The sequence below is a fragment of the Arachis ipaensis genome, chromosome B7, assembly GCF_059453495.1.
Source record: "Arachis ipaensis isolate K30076 ecotype BB chromosome B7, ASM5945349v1, whole genome shotgun sequence".
Lineage (NCBI taxonomy): Eukaryota > Viridiplantae > Streptophyta > Magnoliopsida > Fabales > Fabaceae > Arachis > Arachis ipaensis.
Window position 1 is genome coordinate 98,760,997 of NC_142442.1, and position 19,627 is coordinate 98,780,623.

General features: G+C 39.8%; 1 non-coding gene across 1 annotated transcript; it reads right to left on the reverse strand.

Moving 5' to 3' along the window:
- Window positions 1-18,468: 18,468 nt before the first annotated feature.
- LOC148553483 (small nucleolar RNA R71) lies at window positions 18,469-18,572 on the reverse strand. The gene has a single exon (XR_015893339.1). It is a non-coding gene; the product is annotated as a small nucleolar RNA R71 (small nucleolar RNA).
- Between the last annotated feature and the right edge of the window lie 1,055 nt (window positions 18,573-19,627).

Consider the following 19,627-nt stretch of genomic DNA (forward strand, 5'->3'; position numbering starts at 1 on the left):
TAAGCTATTCACAATATTCACATATATACAATAACCAATAACACGACACCATTGCAATTCCCCGGCAACGGCGCCATTTTTGATAAACAGATTTTTGACGGTTTAGAATTCACAATAAATTCTCGTTGCAAGTATAGTTTCTATACCAAGCAATAATCTTTTCATACAAAAATTTGTTTGTCACTAAAACAAACCCTGAAAATCTATAAACCGAAGTATTTAAACCTCGGGTCGTTCTCCCTAGGAATTGCAATAAAGTTTTCTTGTTATTGGTTAGAGGTGTGTTTTGGGGTTTTGGATAAGAGACAAGAAAATAAATAAATGGCAAGGAAGTAAACTAATAGCTAAAAAGGCCTTGGCAAGGGTTGGTGGTCAAGGATCTCTATCCCTATTACTAACGACAACATGAGAATTGGCAAGGATCAACCCCATTAAGTCATCCTCTAACTAATAAAGGAAAGTCAAATGAGCTATGTCAATCCAAGTCCATAAGTCCTAGTTCTACACCAAATTAATTAGTGAGATCTAGCGTTAATGGCTCCCAATCATCAATCACTTGGACATTAGTAACTCAAGAGTTCCTAAGTTACCTTCTCAAGCCAAGAGGAGAAGAATCTATACTAAAGCTAAAAGAAGCATTTCATCAAACACATAAAGGTCAATAAAAGTAAACAACATGATTTAAGCAATTCAACAATAAAAGAACATGAATCATAAATTAAATTGAAATGAAAATAGAAGAAACAAAAAGTGCATCAACATAAAAGTAAAAAATTACATGAATTAAATGCTAAACTAGAGAGAGGAAAGGTAGAAGAAGAAGAATTACAAAGAGTAAAGTAGATCAAAGCATGAAATTAAACTAGATCTAAGAGGTTCTAATCTAGATCTAACCTAATCCTAATCCTAGAGGGAAGAGAGAGCTTCTCTCTCTAAAACTAACTTTCCCTCAAAAAAATTAAACTAAAACTACACTAGTGTCTAAAGTATGTTGATTATGAATAGCATCAGAAGTGAGTTGGATTCGGGCCTGGTGATGGGATATTTTGGTGAGAAAAGAATCTCTTCCAAAACACCACAAATCTAACCGGCAAGTGCACCGGGTCGCATCAAGTAATAAAAACTCACGGGAGTGAGGTCGATCCCACAGGGATTGAAGGATTGAGCAATTTTAGTTTAGTGGTTAATTTAGTCAAGCGAATCGAGTGTTGGTTGGGTGATTTGTGACTTGCAGAATGTAAATTGCATGAAAGTAAAGAATGCAGGGAATTAAATTGCTGAAACTTAAAGAACAAGAAATTAAATGGCAGAAACTTAAAGTGCAAGAAATGTAAATTGTGAAATCTTAAAGTGCAAGGAATGTAAATTGCTTGAAATGTAAAGGGGATTGGGATGTGGATTTACAGAAATTAAACAAGGAAAAACTAAATTGCATCAAACAGAAGAGGGCAAGGGAATTGGGATTGAACCGGATCTTGAAGCAATAAAGTAAATTAACAGAAAAAGCAATAAACAGAGAATTGAAATGAGAAATTCAGATCTCAGGACCCAGAGACTAGAAAACTAAGTCTAGATCTCAATGCCTTCCTAGATCCAACAAGAACAATAGCAAGGAAATTGTAAATTGCAAGGAAAAGAGATGATGAACAATGAACCGGAAATGAAATTCAATTAACAGTAAAGAAAGCAGAGAGATCCAAGATTGAGATTGAAACAGAATTTCTTCAATTCTCCAATTCAAGATCCAAGACAAAAGTAAAATGAAATTGAAAGCAATGAAAGCAAGAAATTAAAGTTCACTCAAGTTCAAAAGCTCTCCGAAAACTATTATGAAAATTCTAAAAGGAAAGCTCTCCCACTAACTTGAATTCTATCCTATTTATACACTTTCCAAAATGATCTTCAAGCCTTGAGTTGGGCCTTTGTTCTTGGTGGAATTGGGTTGTAAGAGGCCTTGGTTGATTGCTCTTGAAGTTTGAAGAAGAACCGAAGTGAACCAATTGAACCGGTTTTGAAGTTAGCCAAAGTTGGTTTCAACATTAGGGCCAAAGTTAGGGGTCTAACTTTGACCCCAACTTTTCATAGCAGCAACCCACATCCTTCTGGTTTGGACGTTGGTGCCAACGTTAGGGGTCTAACTTTGACCCTAACGTTGGCAATGCTTAGTGCTAGTGGCGCCAACGTTAGCCTCCAAGTTAGGGGGCTAACGTTGGCGCAAACGTTGGCCTTCCTCCTTTGTAATTTAAGTGCCAACGTTAGCCTCCAAGTTAGGGGGCTAACGTTGGCGCAAACGTTGGTGCCCAGGGGAGAAACTCTCAAGTTCCAACGTTAGCCTCCAAGTTAGGGGGCTAACGTTGGAGCTAACGTTGGCCACTTCCTTGCAATGTCATGTGCCAACGTTAGCCTCCAAGTTAGGGGGCTAACGTTGGCTCAAACGTGGGGAGCCCAGGGAGTGATTTTCATGCCCAACGTTAGCCTCCAAGTTAGGGGGCTAACGTTGGGGCTAACTTCAAGCCTCCAAGTTCAATTTCAACTTCCATTCTTCACTTCTAGCCATTCCTCTTTGCTTCAACCTTTCTCCAAGCTTTCTTCACCTATCATTAATCAACCAAACTAATCAAAGCTATGCTCAAAATCATGAGATATTCATTCTTTCATAATATGCACAAATATAGCACAAAACCTCATGAAATGGCATGAATTCACATATGGTTGGTTCAATCAAGGGAAACATGAAAATCTACTCAATTAGCTTGCTTGTAGCTCAAGAAAGTGCATAATTCTAATGAAAACTAAAGAAAAAGATTAGCTAAAACAGGCTAAGATGACTTGTCATCACAACACCAAACTTAAAGCTTGCTTGTCCCCAAGCAAGAAATGAATTATTAAGAAGAAAGAATGAAATGGAAGAGGAAGTTCATGCTAGCAGAGTATTATTGATAGTTCATAGGGTTTTGTGTGGATATGTAAATACTCACCTCTTATTGATTTCTAGGCCTAGAAAGTCTCCTTCAAGCTTCAAATGACATACTGCTATGACCTCTCATTATTCCTTTATCCTTGGCTATTACTTTATTCAAAAGCTTTATTTGAGTGTCATGTGTAGCAAGTTCATTTTCTTTTCTTTATACTTGACACATTATTCACCATAGACACTTGGCTCACATTCCTTCTTAAAACATAGATGCCCAGCACCTCTTTGGGCTACTAAATGTCTTGTAGTTAGGTTGCTCTTGATAGTGGACTTTCAGCTGATGATCCCGGGTTAGTTAACCCAAGTCACCAAGTGTTGAGGCACTCCTAAGAGCTTACTAATCCAAGCAGATCCTAGTACAAAGACATCACAGGCATATATTTTAAGGTTCAAGCTATTGGTGTCCAGCTTTGTTTCTTTTTGTTTTTCTTTTGTTTTGCCATTTTTTTGGCTCTCTTTGTTCTTTCCTTCTTTTTGTTTTTCTTTCTAACCAAGGAATTCAATTCAATTGAGATTCATAGACAGTAGGCCACTCTTTACTTAGAAGGAGATATCCTAGCTCTTTATTCACTAAAAGTAAGCTATTATACAATCACACACATACCACCACTTACTTTTATTCCACTTCTATCTAATAGAGACCATTTCACTTCACATTCAAACTGTTCTTTTATTGAATTTAAAGATGCAGGGGACAATACATACTTCTTGTCAAGTGAAAGTGAACACACAAGCACACACATAAGCTAGTTTACTAATTTTAAAAGAAACAAACATAAATGATGCACAGACTACTACACTAACAGTTACTGTTAAAATGGGCATATTCACACTTCCAATTTAGAGCAATTCAATGCTAATGGAGTTAAGTGACAATACAACCTCTTGGTGGCTTCTTCTTCTTTCTCTCAGCTAATGGTGTGTAGTCCTCCCAAGAGACTGATTGACTTTCTGCAGTGTTAATGGAAGTTGCTTGTTTCTCAAGCCCTTAGATGACTGGTTAGTGTGCAAGACTTTCTTGTAGGCGTTTGAACTTACTTTGGTGTGAACACCAAACTTAGTCTCTTGCCATGTTTCTTATGCATAACCATATGTGAAAGCCTAAGTCTTTGCTAAAGGGAATAAAACTAAAAACTAGAAACAGACAATGATTAAATGATTCATCTGATTGCTTGGAGCTAGCAACCCTTTATGCAGAAGGTGAGAATGTGTTTGTAAATGAGATTTCGGTAGAACACCAAACTTAGAATCCTTCATTCTCCCTTAAATTGTTTTGGTGTGCAACACCAAACTTAGCTTCTTACAATACAGGTGAATCTACTTAACCTTTTTATTGAACTAGCTATAAAAAAAAAAACTACCTCAGGTTGGGCTGCCTCCCAACAAGCGCTCTTTTAATGTCACTAGCTTGACATCCTTCATTCTTTGATCATGGGGGCTGAAAATCATAGTGCCTCAACTTTTCTCCTCTTACTGTGGACCTCCTTCCGGTCTCCTCTTTGACGATCTATAGGTGTTCAAGTGAAAGAACCCGGTTTACAGTGTAGTATTCGGATGATTGTGGGGACACCTTCATTGGTTGGGTGTTTAACACTACTTTATCCCTTGGTGAAAAGCCTTCAGTAGGGATCTTCTTGTTTCTCCACCCTCTTGGCCTCTTCTTCTTTTCTTTCTCAAAAGATACCCCCTGCCTTGGTGGTTCCTTATCTGAGATGTTGAATTTCTCATCTGGAGGTTTTGGATCTAGTTCCTCCTTGATTTCTTTGGTCTGTTGCACCATCTCTACTTTTTTTAAGCATGGATTCGGAAGTCTTGGAGCTAACTCATTGACTACCTCCTTCAAACTTTGATCTCTGGCCTTATCCTCCATACACTCTTCTTCTTGAGTGGGCTCATGTGGGGTTTTAAAAACATGGAATGCTAGGTGCTCGTCATGTACTCTCAGCAACAATTCCCCTTTTTCAACATCTATCAGTGCTCTGCCCGTAGCAAGAAAAGGCCTCCCTAGGATGATGGGGGTGTTAGGATCCTCCTCCATATATAGGATGACAAAATCAACTGGGAGAAAGAATTTTCCCACTTTTACCAATACATTCTCCACAACTCCCAGTGCTTGCTTAATGGATTTGTCAGCCATTTGGAGAACTATTCGTGTGGACTTCAGCTCAGAAATTTGAAGTTTCCTCATTAGAGACAAAGGCATCAAGTTTATACCTGCACCGAGGTCACAAAATGACTTCTCAATTGTTATGTTTCCTATGGTGCAAGGTATGTAAAAACTCCCAGGATCATCTTTCTTTGAGCTTTTTGCATTCTTGGTCTTTCTCTCCTCTTCACTTCTCTCTTCTGTCTCTTCTTGTGGAACTTCTCTGTTGTGTTCTTCTTGATTGTTGGCTTCCTTCTTCCTAGTCTTTTCACTTCCCACTATGATTGCTTTGCACTCCTCCCACTTTGTAGCTTTTCCTTTGTCCTTTGGATTGGAGATTGTATCACTTGGGAGAACATTGGTTGGCCGTTCAGCTTGTTTGGCCAATTGTCCCACTTGTCGTTCAAGGTTCTTCATGGTAGCTTCATTTCTCTCTTGCATTTTGACCAAGCTCTGAGTGGACTGAGCAATTGCTTGTATGGCTGCCTCAAGACTTGAAATTCTACTTTCATGATGGTCTATTGGTGGTATGATGGGGGTGGAATGTGGTTGCTGGAAGTTATTTGTAGGGGTAGTGTGGTAGTTTTGGGGGTTAGATGTTGGTGCGGAAATGCTATTTTGATGAGTTTGTGGATTGTGGTGGGGTGGTTGATATGTATTCTGTGGTTTCTTGTATTGATTATTATTAGCGTTTTGCTGGTCGTGGTTTGAGTAAGTTGTGTTTCTTGAGTTGTTTTGGTTTGAGTTTTTCTGCCACGGTTGCTGGCTGTGGGTGTGGTTATCTCCCCATCTGAGATTTGGATGGTTCTTCCAGGATGGATTGTAGGTGTCACCATAAACCTCATTTTGGCATGAGCCTTGGTTGTGCACATAATGAGGTTGTTCCTGCTGCTGATTTTCTTGGTTTTCTTCATTTTGTCCCCATGTGGTTGATGGTTGGCTTGTATTCACTGCTGCAACTTGTAAACTATCAATCTTTTTAGCCATCTGCTCAAATTGTTCTTGAATCTGCTGCTGCATTATCTTGTTTTGAGCTAGGAGGGTGTCAACCCTTCCATTTCTAACACTCCTTTCCTTAGTGATGGTTGGTGTTGTCTCTGATGGCCAAAGAAATATTGGTTGTTAGCCACCATGTCAATGAGGTTCTGAGCTTCTTCAGCTGTCTTCATGAGTTGCATTGAGCCTCCTGCTGAATAGTCAAGTGCTTCTTGAGCTTTCATTGTCAGTCCTTCATAGAAATTTTGGAGTTTATCCCATTCATTAAACATCTCTGGTGGACACTTCCTGAGTAAAGCTTTGTATCTCTCCCATGCTTCATACAATGACTCTCCATCCATCTGAGTAAATGTTTGAACTTCAGTCTTCAATCTAATAACTCTTTGAGGTGGGTAAAACTTGGCAAGAAACTTGGTTACTAGATCATCCCAGTTGTTGATGCTATCTCTTGGAAATGACTCCAACCATTGAGTGGCTTTGTCTTTGAGGGAAAATGGAAATAGCAGCAATTTGTAATTGTCAGGATGCACACCATTGGTCTTCACTGTGTTACATATCCTCAGGAAGGTGGATAAATGCTGGTTTGGATCTTCCAAGGGGCCTCCTCCATAGGAACAGTTGTTCTGCACCAAGGTGATGAGTTGGGGCTTCAATTCAAAGTTATTTGCATCGACATTTGGGTTAAGGATGCTACTCCCACAATGCCTTGGATTAGCAAGTGTATATGAAGCCAAGACTCTCCTCTGGGGTTGACCATTGTTGTTGGCCATTCTCACTGGTGGATTTGTTGGATCTGTTGAGTGTTCCTCCAATTCATGATATTCTTCATCTGATTCTTCCTCTCCAGCAACATTTTTTTCTCTTGCTTCTCTTCTTAGCCTTCGGAGAGTTCTCTGGTCAGTTTCAGATAAAACAGGAATGGATCTCCCTGTACCTGACATACAAGCAGAACATAAGAAACGCACAGAATCAGTGGCACTTCAATCTATTGCTAGAATGAAGTTCCAGTTAGCTTAAGCAAAAATTCAAACAGTTAGTGGGTTAATCAAAATTAAAGAAAAAGTGCTTGATCTAGATTACCACCTCACTTAATCATTGTCAATCTAATCAATCCCCGGCAACGGCGCCAAAAACTTGATGGGATATTTTGGTGAGAAAAGAATCTCTTCCAAAACACCACAAATCTAACCGGCAAGTGCACCGGGTCGCATCAAGTAATAAAAACTCACGGGAGTGAGGTCGATCCCACAGGGATTGAAGGATTGAGCAATTTTAGTTTAGTGGTTAATTTAGTCAAGCGAATCGAGTGTTGGTTGGGTGATTTGTGACTTGCAGAATGTAAATTGCATGAAAGTAAAGAATGCAGGGAATTAAATTGTTGAAACTTAAAGAACAAGAAATTAAATGGCAGAAACTTAAAGTGCAAGAAATGTAAATTGCAAAATCTTAAAGTGCAAGGAATGTAAATTGCTTGAAATGTAAAGGGGATTGGGATGTGGATTTGCAGAAATTAAACAAGGAAAAACTAAATTGCATCAAACAGAAGAGGGCAAGGGAATTGGGATTGAACCGGATCTTGAAGCAATAAAGTAAATTAACAGAAAAAGTAATAAACAGAGAATTGAAATGAGAAATTCAGATCTCAGGACCCAGAGACTAGAAAACCAAGTCTAGATCTCAATGCCTTCCTAGATCCAACAAGAACAATAGCAAGGAAATTGTAAATTGCAAGGAAAAGAGATGATGAACAATGAACCGGAAATGAAATTCAATTAACAGTAAAGAAAGCAGAGAGATCGAAGATTGAGATTGAAACAGAATTTCTTCAATTCTCCAATTCAAGATCCAAGACAAAAGTAAAATGAAATTGAAAGCAATGAAAGCAAGAAATTAAAGTTCACTCAAGTTCAAAAGCTCTCCGAAAACTATTATGAAAATTCTAAAAGGAAAGCTCTCCCACTAACTTGAATTCTATCCTATTTATACACTTTCCAAAATGATCTTCAAGCCTTGAGTTGGGCCTTTGTTCTTGGTGGAATTGGGTTGTAAGAGGCCTTGGTTGATTGCTCTTGAAGTTTGAAGAAGAACCGAAGTGAACCAATTGAACCGGTTTTGAAGTTAGCCAAAGTTGGTTTCAACGTTAGGGCCAAAGTTAGGGGTCTAACTTTGACCCCAACTTTTCATAGCAGCAACCCACATCCTTCTGGTTTGGACGTTGGTGCCAACGTTAGGGGTCTAACTTTGACCCTAACGTTGGCAATGCTTAGTGCTAGTGGCGCCAACGTTAGCCTCCAAGTTAGGGGGCTAACGTTGGCGCAAACGTTGGCCTTCCTCCTTTGTAATTTAAGTGCCAACGTTAGCCTCCAAGTTAGGGGGCTAACGTTGGCGCAAACGTTGGTGCCCAGGGGAGAAACTCTCAAGTTCCAACGTTAGCCTCCAAGTTAGGGGGCTAACGTTGGAGCTAACGTTGGCCACTTCCTTGCAATGTCATGTGCCAACGTTAGCCTCCAAGTTAGGGGGCTAACGTTGGCTCAAACGTGGGGAGCCCAGGGAGTGATTTTCATGCCCAACGTTAGCCTCCAAGTTAGGGGGCTAACGTTGGGGCTAACTTCAAGCCTCCAAGTTCAATTTCAACTTCCATTCTTCACTTCTAGCCATTCCTCTTTGCTTCAACCTTTCTCCAAGCTTTCTTCACCTATCATTAATCAACCAAACTAATCAAAGCTATGCTCAAAATCATGAGATATTCATTCTTTCATAATATGCACAAATATAGCACAAAACCTCATGAAATGGCATGAATTCACATATGGTTGGTTCAATCAAGGGAAACATGAAAATCTACTCAATTAGCTTGCTTGTAGCTCAAGAAAGTGCATAATTCTAATGAAAACTAAAGAAAAAGATTAGCTAAAACAGGCTAAGATGACTTGTCATCACAACACCAAACTTAAAGCTTGCTTGTCCCCAAGCAAGAAATGAATTATTAAGAAGAAAGAATGAAATGGAAGAGGAAGTTCATGCTAGCAGAGTATTATTGATAGTTCATGGGGTTTTGTGTGGATATGTAAATACTCACCTCTTATTGATTTCTAGGCCTAGAAAGTCTCCTTCAAGCTTCAAATGACATACTGCTATGACCTCTCATTATTCCTTTATCCTTGGCTATTACTTTATTCAAAAGCTTTATTTGAGTGTCATGTGTAGCAAGTTCATTTTCTTTTCTTTATACTTGACACATTATTCACCATAGACACTTGGCTCACATTCCTTCTTAAAACATAGATGCCCAGCACCTCTTTGGGCTACTAAATGTCTTGTAGTTAGGTTGCTCTTGATAGTGGACTTTCAGCTGATGATCCCGGGTTAGTTAACCCAAGTCACCAAGTGTTGAGGCACTCCTATGAGCTTACTAATCCAAGCAGATCCTAGTACAAAGACATCACAGGCATATATTTTAAGGTTCAAGCTATTGGTGTCCAGCTTTGTTTCTTTTTGTTTTTCTTTTGTTTTGCCATTTTTTTGGCTCTCTTTGTTCTTTCCTTCTTTTTTGGCTCAAAATCATGAGATATTCATTCTTTCATAATATGCACAAATATAGCACAAAACCTCATGAAATGGCATGAATTCACATATGGTTGGTTCAATCAAGGGAAACATGAAAATCTACTCAATTAGCTTGCTTGTAGCTCAAGAAAGTGCATAATTCTAATGAAAACTAAAGAAAAAGATTAGCTAAAACAGGCTAAGATGACTTGTCATCACCTGGGAAGCCCAGAAATCACCCCCAGTGGATTCACTTTAAGTGGGTCACGTGCGAACATCAACGCGTACGCGTACAGTGCACGTGCGCGTCGCTTGACAATTTTCCATCCACGCGTATGCATCATGTGCGCGTACGCGTCACCATGCAACCTCACAATCCACGCGTTCGCATCTGCTGTGCGTGCGCGTCGTTGATCTTACCCCAAATCCTTGCTTTTCCATGATTTCTCACTTTGCATGCTTTCCTCTCCATTCCTTTGATCCATTCCTAGCCTTTTCAACCTGAAATCACTTAACAAACTAATCAAGGCATCTAGTGGAACCAAAGGTGAATTAAATTTCACTAATTAAAGATCTAGAAAGCATGTTTCCACACTTAAGCATAATTTGGGAGACAATCATGAAACCATGCTATTTTATTGAATAAATGTGGGTAAAAGGTTGTAAAATCACCTAAATTAAGCACAAGATAAACCCTACAAATGGGGTTTATCAGAGCTCTTTGTAGAACTAAGAGTAAGAAGGAGTTGTGTAGTGGTTGGAAGTATGGACTTAGGCTCATTGAGGGTCAAGTACTCAAGGTGTAGGGACCATGATTGGAGGAATGCTACTTTACGTGGGTCTAGGAAGAAAACTTGATGTGCTAGAGACAATTCTATTTGTAAACCGCCCGAACGGAAAATTCAAGAAGATAAACTAGAAGGCAGGTGCGAAAATAAGATATGGGATCCCGGATCGAAGCACGAAGCCAACTATGGGAGCTCATATCTTGGGTGGAACCCCATCCAAACTTGGTGAAGATGGTTGAAACTTCTGTCAACCATTTAAGGAACAAAGATCCTTGGAAATTCAAGGATGAGTACAAGCATAAGCCACCATGACAAAGAGCCTCCCAACTGTCCAACTTAAGGACTTAAACTAAAAGTGCTAGGTGGGAGACACCCCACCATGGTAAACTCTTTCCACCCTCTTGCATTTTTGATTAATAAGTGAAGTAAGTTACCATTGTAGGTAGTTTTCCTTCCTTATACTTATTTCAATAAATATGTTATAGGTTGCTTACGGAGCAAGCTTCCTTTGCTTGTATTTGAAAATTTTCCCAAAATTTTTGTCATTTTATATTTTTGGCTAATTTTGAGCTGTAGATAGTGTTAGGAGACTTTTGAGCTATTTTTGTTCTTTCTGAAAAAAAAAAGGGTCAAGGACGGGTACGCACGCTGTGCGTGTCCATATGCGGATACAGCCCATACATTTTCCAGAGAGTTGGGCCACTCTCACGCCAACACTATGCCAATGGCATAACCGCTTGCACGCGTATGTGCACTGCGCGTATACGCGTCGATTTACATATATTGCAATGCGCGCGCCCGCACAGATGCCGCGTGCGCGCCAATCTGCTAAAGCAGTTTCTAGGCCTCCAATCCGAGAGTTGTGCTGAACCTGGGCTAGCATTAAGCCCCTGGCCCAACTCAACCCTCACGGACGCGCATTGTATACGTCCGTGCCCATGCCTACACAACTCATCTACGCGAAGGTGCACCTTGTGATGACAAGTCATCTTAGCCTAGTTTTGCTAGTCTTTTTCTTTGTTTTTATTAGGTTTTATGCACTTTGTTGCATTGTAAGAAAGTAATTTGGAATGGAATTGCATGATTTCTTTGAAACAATCAACCACCATTTAATTAATAATAAATCATGAGGTTTAAGCTAAATTTAATTGATATTTAAATTATTTATAAACCTTGTGAATTTGGTGATACTTTGATTGGTTGTTTTGATTACTTGTAGGTGAAGAAAAGAAGAAAACAAGAAAGCGTGGCCTAAGAAGCATGGCCCAAGGAAAAGAAGAGTGTGGCAAAGGAAATTAGGAAGCATGGCACATAGAAGGAGGAAGCACAGCACTCTCTTCAGGAGCGGAGTACTCTTTAAAGGAGCACAGCAATGAACCAAGGAAGCAAGACTTGCGTGCTACGCTCTCAAGGAGAGCGGAGCACACTTTTGATCCAACAAAGAAAGGGGAGAAGAATGATGCTCCGTTCTTGCAAAGAGCATTATCGGGCTCCATCCAAAACAATTACAAAGGAAAATGTTTGCCAATGCTTGCCACAAGGTTCAAACTCATAAGCAAGGGGGAGTGGGGGAGCGCTACTCACAAAGGAAAATGAGCCAGACTTGGCCAAATTGCATTCACAAGGATTCGAACCAAGGGTAGTCATGAAGAGTGGAGAGAAGGCGCTACAAGAAACCAAGGAAATTTGCACCAAAATGCTCTCACCATGTTTCGAACTTGGGACCTGACCTAAGCAAAAGGAATACTACGTTCTTGCGAAGAGCAGAGCGCTACTCTCCTCATGCCTTGCACAAGTTTGACACGGCCAAGGAGGCTTGACATGCACAACTCGACACGGCAAGGAGGAAGTGATGCGCACAAGACACACCAAGGCAGCATGATGCTGTGCTCTCCACAAGAGCGGAGCGATATCCTGATTGCTACCCAACCTTGGCACGCAACAAAGAGCTCCAAGACAAGGCAATGCTCCGCTCCCCACAAGAGCAGAGCACTCCATTGGGAGCAAATACTCTTGGGCTAAAATTGGACCAAAATTCAATTTAAATTCAATTCTTCACCAAATTAAAAATCCCACCCAAATTCTAAAATCCAAGAATAGAAAGTGTATAAATAGAAGTTAGTTTGATTTAGTGAGGACCCTTTTTGCTTCTTTGAGAATTTTCATTTTGCAATTTATATTCCTTTCACTTTAAGATTCAGTCATTTACATTTCTTGCAATCTAAGCTTCTGCAATTTAATTTACTTGTTCTTTAAGATTCAACACTTTTACTTTCTGTTCTCTTTAATTTACTGCAATTCTTCCCTCTTCCTTTACATTTCATGCAATTTAGCTTTTGTCAATTACAAACCACTCAAACCAACACTTGATTCGCTTGACTAAATTAACCACTAAACTAAAATTGCTCAATCCTTCAATCCCTGTGGGATCGACCTTACTCATGTGAGTTATTATTACTTGATGCGACCTGGTACACTTGCCGGTTAGATTTGTGTGCTTGGGATTCATTTTCCAAAAATACACCATTAAGTTTTTGGTGCCGTTGCCAGGGATTGATTAGATTGACAATGATTAAGTGAAGTGGAGATCTAGATCAAGTACTTTTTCTTTTCTGTTTCTTTAATTTTTAACTAACACACTAACTGTTTGAATTTTTTCTTAAGCAAACTAAAACCTCACTTTAGCGATAGAGTGAAGTTTTCCTGGTTTTTGCTGGTTCTATGCATCCCATGTGTTTTTGCTTGCTGAGTACATGACAGAAGCAAATTCTCTTTTATTAATCTTTCTAGCCTGTCAACTGTTTGATACATTGTGTCAGCCAATCCTCTAACCACACTTTGGCATGAGTAGATTAAATCTTTATTTGGACTATTTGTGATTGTGCAGATCATGGAGGGGAACTCAACGAATTCCAGTAATTGTGGGAGTAGTGTCCTCACCTTAGGTGACAATGCAACCCATGACTTGAAGCATCCGCGCATCACCATGAATGATGTTGCTCAATGGCTTGAAACCTTCCCACAAGAAAGCATCATCGGATGGGAAGGTCTACTGAGTGAATTCCTAGCCAAGTTAAGACCACCCGAGGAAAGTGGTAAGCTAGAAGCAGAACTGCAACCATCCACACAAGAGAAAGAAGTAATGGAAATTGAAGGTGTAAATGCAGTCGTGATCCAAAACAAGCAGATGCATCAACAAACTCTACAACAACTGGAGTTGATGGTCATAAAAATCAATGAGCTGCGAACTGCTGTAGTAAATGCATACAACCTACCTCAAAATTTACATGGTTGGAATTAACCTGAAAAAGGTTTTAGAGCAATTAACTATGAGCAACACAGTCATGAGCGATTACACTCTCCAAACAGTACCTCAAACCTGTTCCAACACAAGTCTCAGGGTGATGTGTACAACCCACCCTGGAGGACTCATTCCAACTGGAGGAAGAACGAGCACCAAAATCAAGGACCAAGGAACTTCAATTACAACAACCCCAACTTCACAAACCAGCAAAAACACCACCATACCAACAACAACCACTACACACTACCACTATAACACCCACCCTTCCAACCCCTAAGACCCCACAACCAACCAATCTCACAAGACTCTCAGAGGACCACCAACTTGGAGATCTTAATGGAGAGAATGATGAAGCACCAAGAGGTGACAACAAAGAACCAGGAAACCTCAATCAAAAGAATTGAGAGGCAAATGAAACAACTGGCTAAGCACCTTGCAGAAATGGGTGAGAAGAGGGCAAATACTTTCCCCAGAGCCACTGAAGACAACCTGAAAGACAATGAAAAAGTTGCTAGGTGGGAGAAATGGAAAGAATTCATAGAGGGAAGTGAGAGGGCTACGGAAAAAGAAACAATCATCAAAGAGAAGCACCATAGAGAAGTTCCTCAAGAAGAAATAGAGGAAAGAAAGCCCACAGTAAGAGGAGAAACTCAAAGGCAACAGAATTCTCAACTTTCATGATCAGAGGATGGAGAATGTCAAGCTAGTGACAATAAAGAAGCGCTTGTTAGGAGCAACCCAACCTGAGGTAGTTTTCTCTTCATAACTATTTTAATAAAAAGGTTAATTAGCTGTATCTATATTGCAAGAAGCTAAGTTTGGTGTTGCACACCAAAACAATATAAGGGAGAATGAAGAATTCTAAGTTTGGTTTTCTACCAAAATCTCATCATAAAATGCATTCTCACTTTCTGCATAATGCTAGCTTCAAGCATTTAGATAAATTAGTTAAGCATTCCGCTGTTTCTTAGTTTTTAGTTCTATTACCTGTAGCAAGGAAAAAGAGTTTCACATATGGTTCATTTGATGCATGAGAACCACTGGCAAGGTACTAAGTTTGGTCTTCCCACACCAAAGTAAGTTCAAAAGGCCACAAATAATTCATACATGCTAACCAATTTACTTAAGTGCTTGGGGAACAAGCAACTTTCAATATCACTGTAGAGCATCATACAAATTTTTGAAAAAAATTAAGCATCATCAATCAAAGAGATGAAAGAGGAATGTGAAGACCAGCAATGATGATGATGAGGAATAATGCAAGTAAACTCCAAAAGATTGTATTGTTAAATGATTATTTTACATCAAACATTGTTATGATTGAAAGTGCTATTGTACCCCTGTCTGTCTGTCTGTTTAGCATAATTTTTCTGTAATTCAATAATTGAGAAACTGATGCCAGGGCATTTTGGCCAGTTTCACTGACCTTTTCTTTACTATTTTTAGGTAGTTTCATGCATTTTCTTAGAAAATAAGCTAGTTTTGGGTATATATTCACTTACATCTTGATTCCAGCATACATTGTGTACTTTACATTATTTTATGAGGATTTTGCATGAATTTAATGACAAGTTTGATGTTGTATTTCCCATGACTTGGACTAGAACTTTGATGCACTTTATTGCTTGATTTCAGGACAAAGGAAGCAAAGAAGAACCACATTAGTGGCTACGTTAGTTACACTAACGTTAGCACTAACGTGGAATGGGAGTAACTTGCAAAGTTAATGAGAAAAGTAATCGCCAATAACGCTCTCGAAGCCATCATTGCCCACGTTAAGAGTCACGTTAACTAAGTTAACGTGAACTCTAACGTGGAAGAAAGGAAAGGGAGCCAATGTTAGTGACACTTAACATTATCACTAATGTTGGACCAAGCTCATAAGTGGCCACGTTAAGAGCCACGTTAACTTAGTTAACGTGGCTTCTAACGTTAAGAAGTAAAGGGGAAGCCAACATTAGTGACATTCAACTTTGTCACTAACGTTGGCCAAGTCACAATAAGCCACGTTAACTCCCACGTTAACCTAGTTAACGTGGAAGCTAACATGAAGAAAGTAGGTGGTCGACAACGTTAGTGATACCAAACATTGTCACTAACGTTGGGATTAACCCACACAAGCCCCAATAAGCCACGTTAACTCCCACATTAACCTAGTTAATGTGGAAGCTAATGTGAAGAAGGAAGGTGATCGCCAACGTTAGTGACACCTAACATTGTCACTAGCGTTGGAAGGAGGCCACACAAGCCACAATGAGCCACGTTAACTCCCACGTTAACTTAGTTAACGTGGAAGCTAACGTGAGGAAGAGAGATGATGAGCCAACATTAGTGACATTCACCTTTGTCACTAACATTGGAGATGGCTAGCACAGCCACGTTAGAGGCCACGTTAACCTAGTTAACGTGGACTCTAACGTGGAGAGCTAAGGGCACATTGGAACGTTAGTGACAAAGGTAAGTGTCACTAACGTTCTCGAAGGTTGGCAAGCCTACGTTAAAAGAGCCACGTTAACTAAGTTAACGTGGACTCTAACGTAAGGAAGGGGGAGACTTCTCAACGTTACTGGGAAAGGTGAGTCCCAATAACGTGTGCGAAGGACATAGAGGCAACGTTAGTGGCAACGTTTGTGCCACTAACGTTGAAGTTAACGTGGCTCTTACTTTGGTGAGGAACATTAGTGAAAAAGGTAATTGTCACTAACGTTCTCGAACCTATATTTTTACTGAACGTTAACACCATTAACGTCCTGAGCTAAATTCTCTGCCGACTTCACACTTTCTCTCTGCAAGTAAAGCCAAGCCCAATGAAGAAGATAACTGCTTCAAACTCAAGATCCAAAGGCCCATACCCAAGACTTGAAGAGCCAACTAGAAGATCAGAAGAGTAGTATATATAGGAGTAGCTTTGAATTAAAAAGGGGAGTTGGAAATTATAGGGAGCCTCTTGGCATAGGACTACTCTCTGTATTTTACTTTCTCTGCACTTCTAGTTTCATAATGTATTCTCCATCTTTGTTTTCATTTTCCAGAGCTATGAACAACTAAACCCCTTTCATTGGGTTAGGGAGCTTTGTTGTAATTTGATGGATCAATACTAGTTTTCATTATTCTTCTTCTATCTTTTCTCTTGATTTTACTTGAAAGCTTTTGATCTTCATCCAATTGGGTAGTTATCTTGGAAAAGAAGCTATTCAAACTTGGATCTCTTCTGAACCTTGAAAGAGGAATGAAGAGATCATGCTAGAAATGCTTTCTTATGCTGGACCAAATTGGGTTTGGATGGATATGTGACTATAATCCTCTCAACACTTGATTTGGAAAATGCATGTGGTATAATCAGTGACCATACTTCATCTCTTCTCATGAGCAATTGACCAAGGAATTGGCTATTGATCAAGATTTGAGAGATTGAATTACAAGGAATTGTAATTCGATCACCTAAGATTGCCAAGGAGATCAATGAGTGCATTGATTGAGGAAGAGATGAAAATGAAATTGATCCGGAGAATGCAACATCTCTTGAGCCCAATGAACTCCCCATTTCTGATCTTACCCATTCTCTTTAATTTCTGTCATTTACTTTTATGAGCAATTACCCCATTCCCATTTAAGCTTCTGCAATTTACTTTCCGTCATTTACTTTCTGTTATTTACTTTCCCGCCATTTAATTTTCTGCAATTCTCAACCCAAATTCTGATTCACTCAACTAAAACATTCCTCTAACTAAAGTTGCTTGATCAATCAATCCCTGTGGGATTCGACCTCACTCTAATGTGAGTTTTTACTTGACGACAAATTCGGTACACTTACCGAAGAAAATTTGTTATGAGACAAGTTTTTCGTGCATCAAGTTTATGGCGCCATTGCCGGGGATTGATTGTGCATCAACAATGATTAAATTAGAGGATAACTAGATTGAGCATTTTATTTTTGTTTGATTTAATTTTCCGTTTGAGTCATTTACTTTCTGTTTTAGTTAATTTCCTCCCTTCCCCCTACATCTTTCTTTGTTATTTACAATTCATTTTACTAACCCACTAACTATTTGATATATTACATCACTCACACTAACAGTCATTCTGACAGAAATACTTTCTGCATCTATTTTCCTTGCTTGTACTTGTTGGTTATATGACAGGGAGAAGAAAGAGGACCTTTGATTCTAAACCTGAGAGGACCTTCCTTAGATTAAGGAAGGAAGTAAGAGGAAAGAGAGTAGTTGGTGTTGAGGAAGAGGAGGAATACTTTGAACTAAACATGGAAGAAAACATGGAGAACCATCATGAAGAAGAGGCTCACAACCATGGCGGAGGAGGTCGAGCAAATCATGCTGGGGAGAATCGAAGAGTTTTAGGCTCTTACATCAATCCAAACCCAGGAAACTGTGGAAGTAGCATTCAAAAGCCAACCATCCATGCCAACAATTTTGAACTAAAACCACAGCTCATCACCCTTGTTCAGAACAACTGTTCGTTCGGAGGAAGTGTCCAAGAAGACCCCAAACAACATCTAACCACCTTCCTGAGAATATGTGACACAGTGAAGTCTAATGGTATTCATCCTGACGCCTATAGACTGCTCTTATTTCCATTCTCACTCAAGGATAAGGCAGCCAAGTGGCTGGAGTCTTTCCCAAAGGAGAGCTTGACAACTTAGGAAGATGTGGTGAACAAATTCTTAGCAAGATTTTACCCCCCTCAACGAATCAATAGGCTGAGAGCTGAGGTCCAAACTTTCAGGCAACAAGATGATGAGACTCTGTATGAAGCATGGGAGAGGTTTAAGGACCTGACAAGGAGGTTTCCACCTGACATGTTCAACGAATGGGTGCAGCTTCACATTTTCTATGAAGGGCTCTCTTATGAGTCAAAGAAGGCCGTAGACCATTCATCCAGAGGATCTTTGAACAAGAAGAAGACCATTGAGGAGGCCATAGATGTCATTGAAACTGTAGCAGAGAATGACTACTTCTATGCTTCCGAAAGAGGGAACACTAGAGGAGTGATGGAGCTAAACAATGTAGATGCTTTGCTGGCTCAGAACAAGCTCATCACCAAGCAGCTGGCTGACCTAACCAAGAAGATGGAGAGGAACCAAGTTGCAGCAATCACTACTTCATCAACAACCCAAGAAGGAGTGAATGAAGAAGCAGAGGGAAGTCAGGAGCAAGTCAACTACATTGGGAATTCACCTAGGCAAAACCATGATCCATACTTCAAGACCTACAACCCTGGATGGAGGAATCACCCAAACTTTGGGTGGGAAAATCAACAAGACCAAAGCCTTGATTAAAGACGCCCAAATCCCAACAATGCAAGCCACCAACATTTCACATCTAGACCATATCAACACCCCCATAACAACACCTCTCCACATCCACATTAAAACCAAAATAACTTACCTCATCTTTCCACCTCTAATCCCGATCTACAATCATTTGATGACAGACTCTCAAGGATTGAGAACCTACTTGAAGGCATAGGCAAGGAGATTCAAGACAACAAGGTGTTCAAGGAGGAAGTGCGAGCCAGTTTCAAGAACCAGGAAGACACAATCAAGAGGTTGGAATCTCAAGTGGGGTACCTCTCTGAGCAAATTCCCAAACCCGCAGATGGATTCCCAAGTGACACAGAGAAGAATCCGAGAGGTGAAACAAAGAAAGTAAGATGGGAAGATTGCAAGATGGTCACTATAAGTGATAAGGAGACTGAGGACAAGCCAAGCAAGCTGTCAGAATAACCTGAAGATACCTCAGTAGAGAAGAAGGAAAAAGATTACCAAGAACCAAAAATCTCAAAACAGGAGCTGTTGAGACTCTATGCACCTTTTCCTCAACTGCTCAATGGTGCTGTGGAGAAGAAAATATACT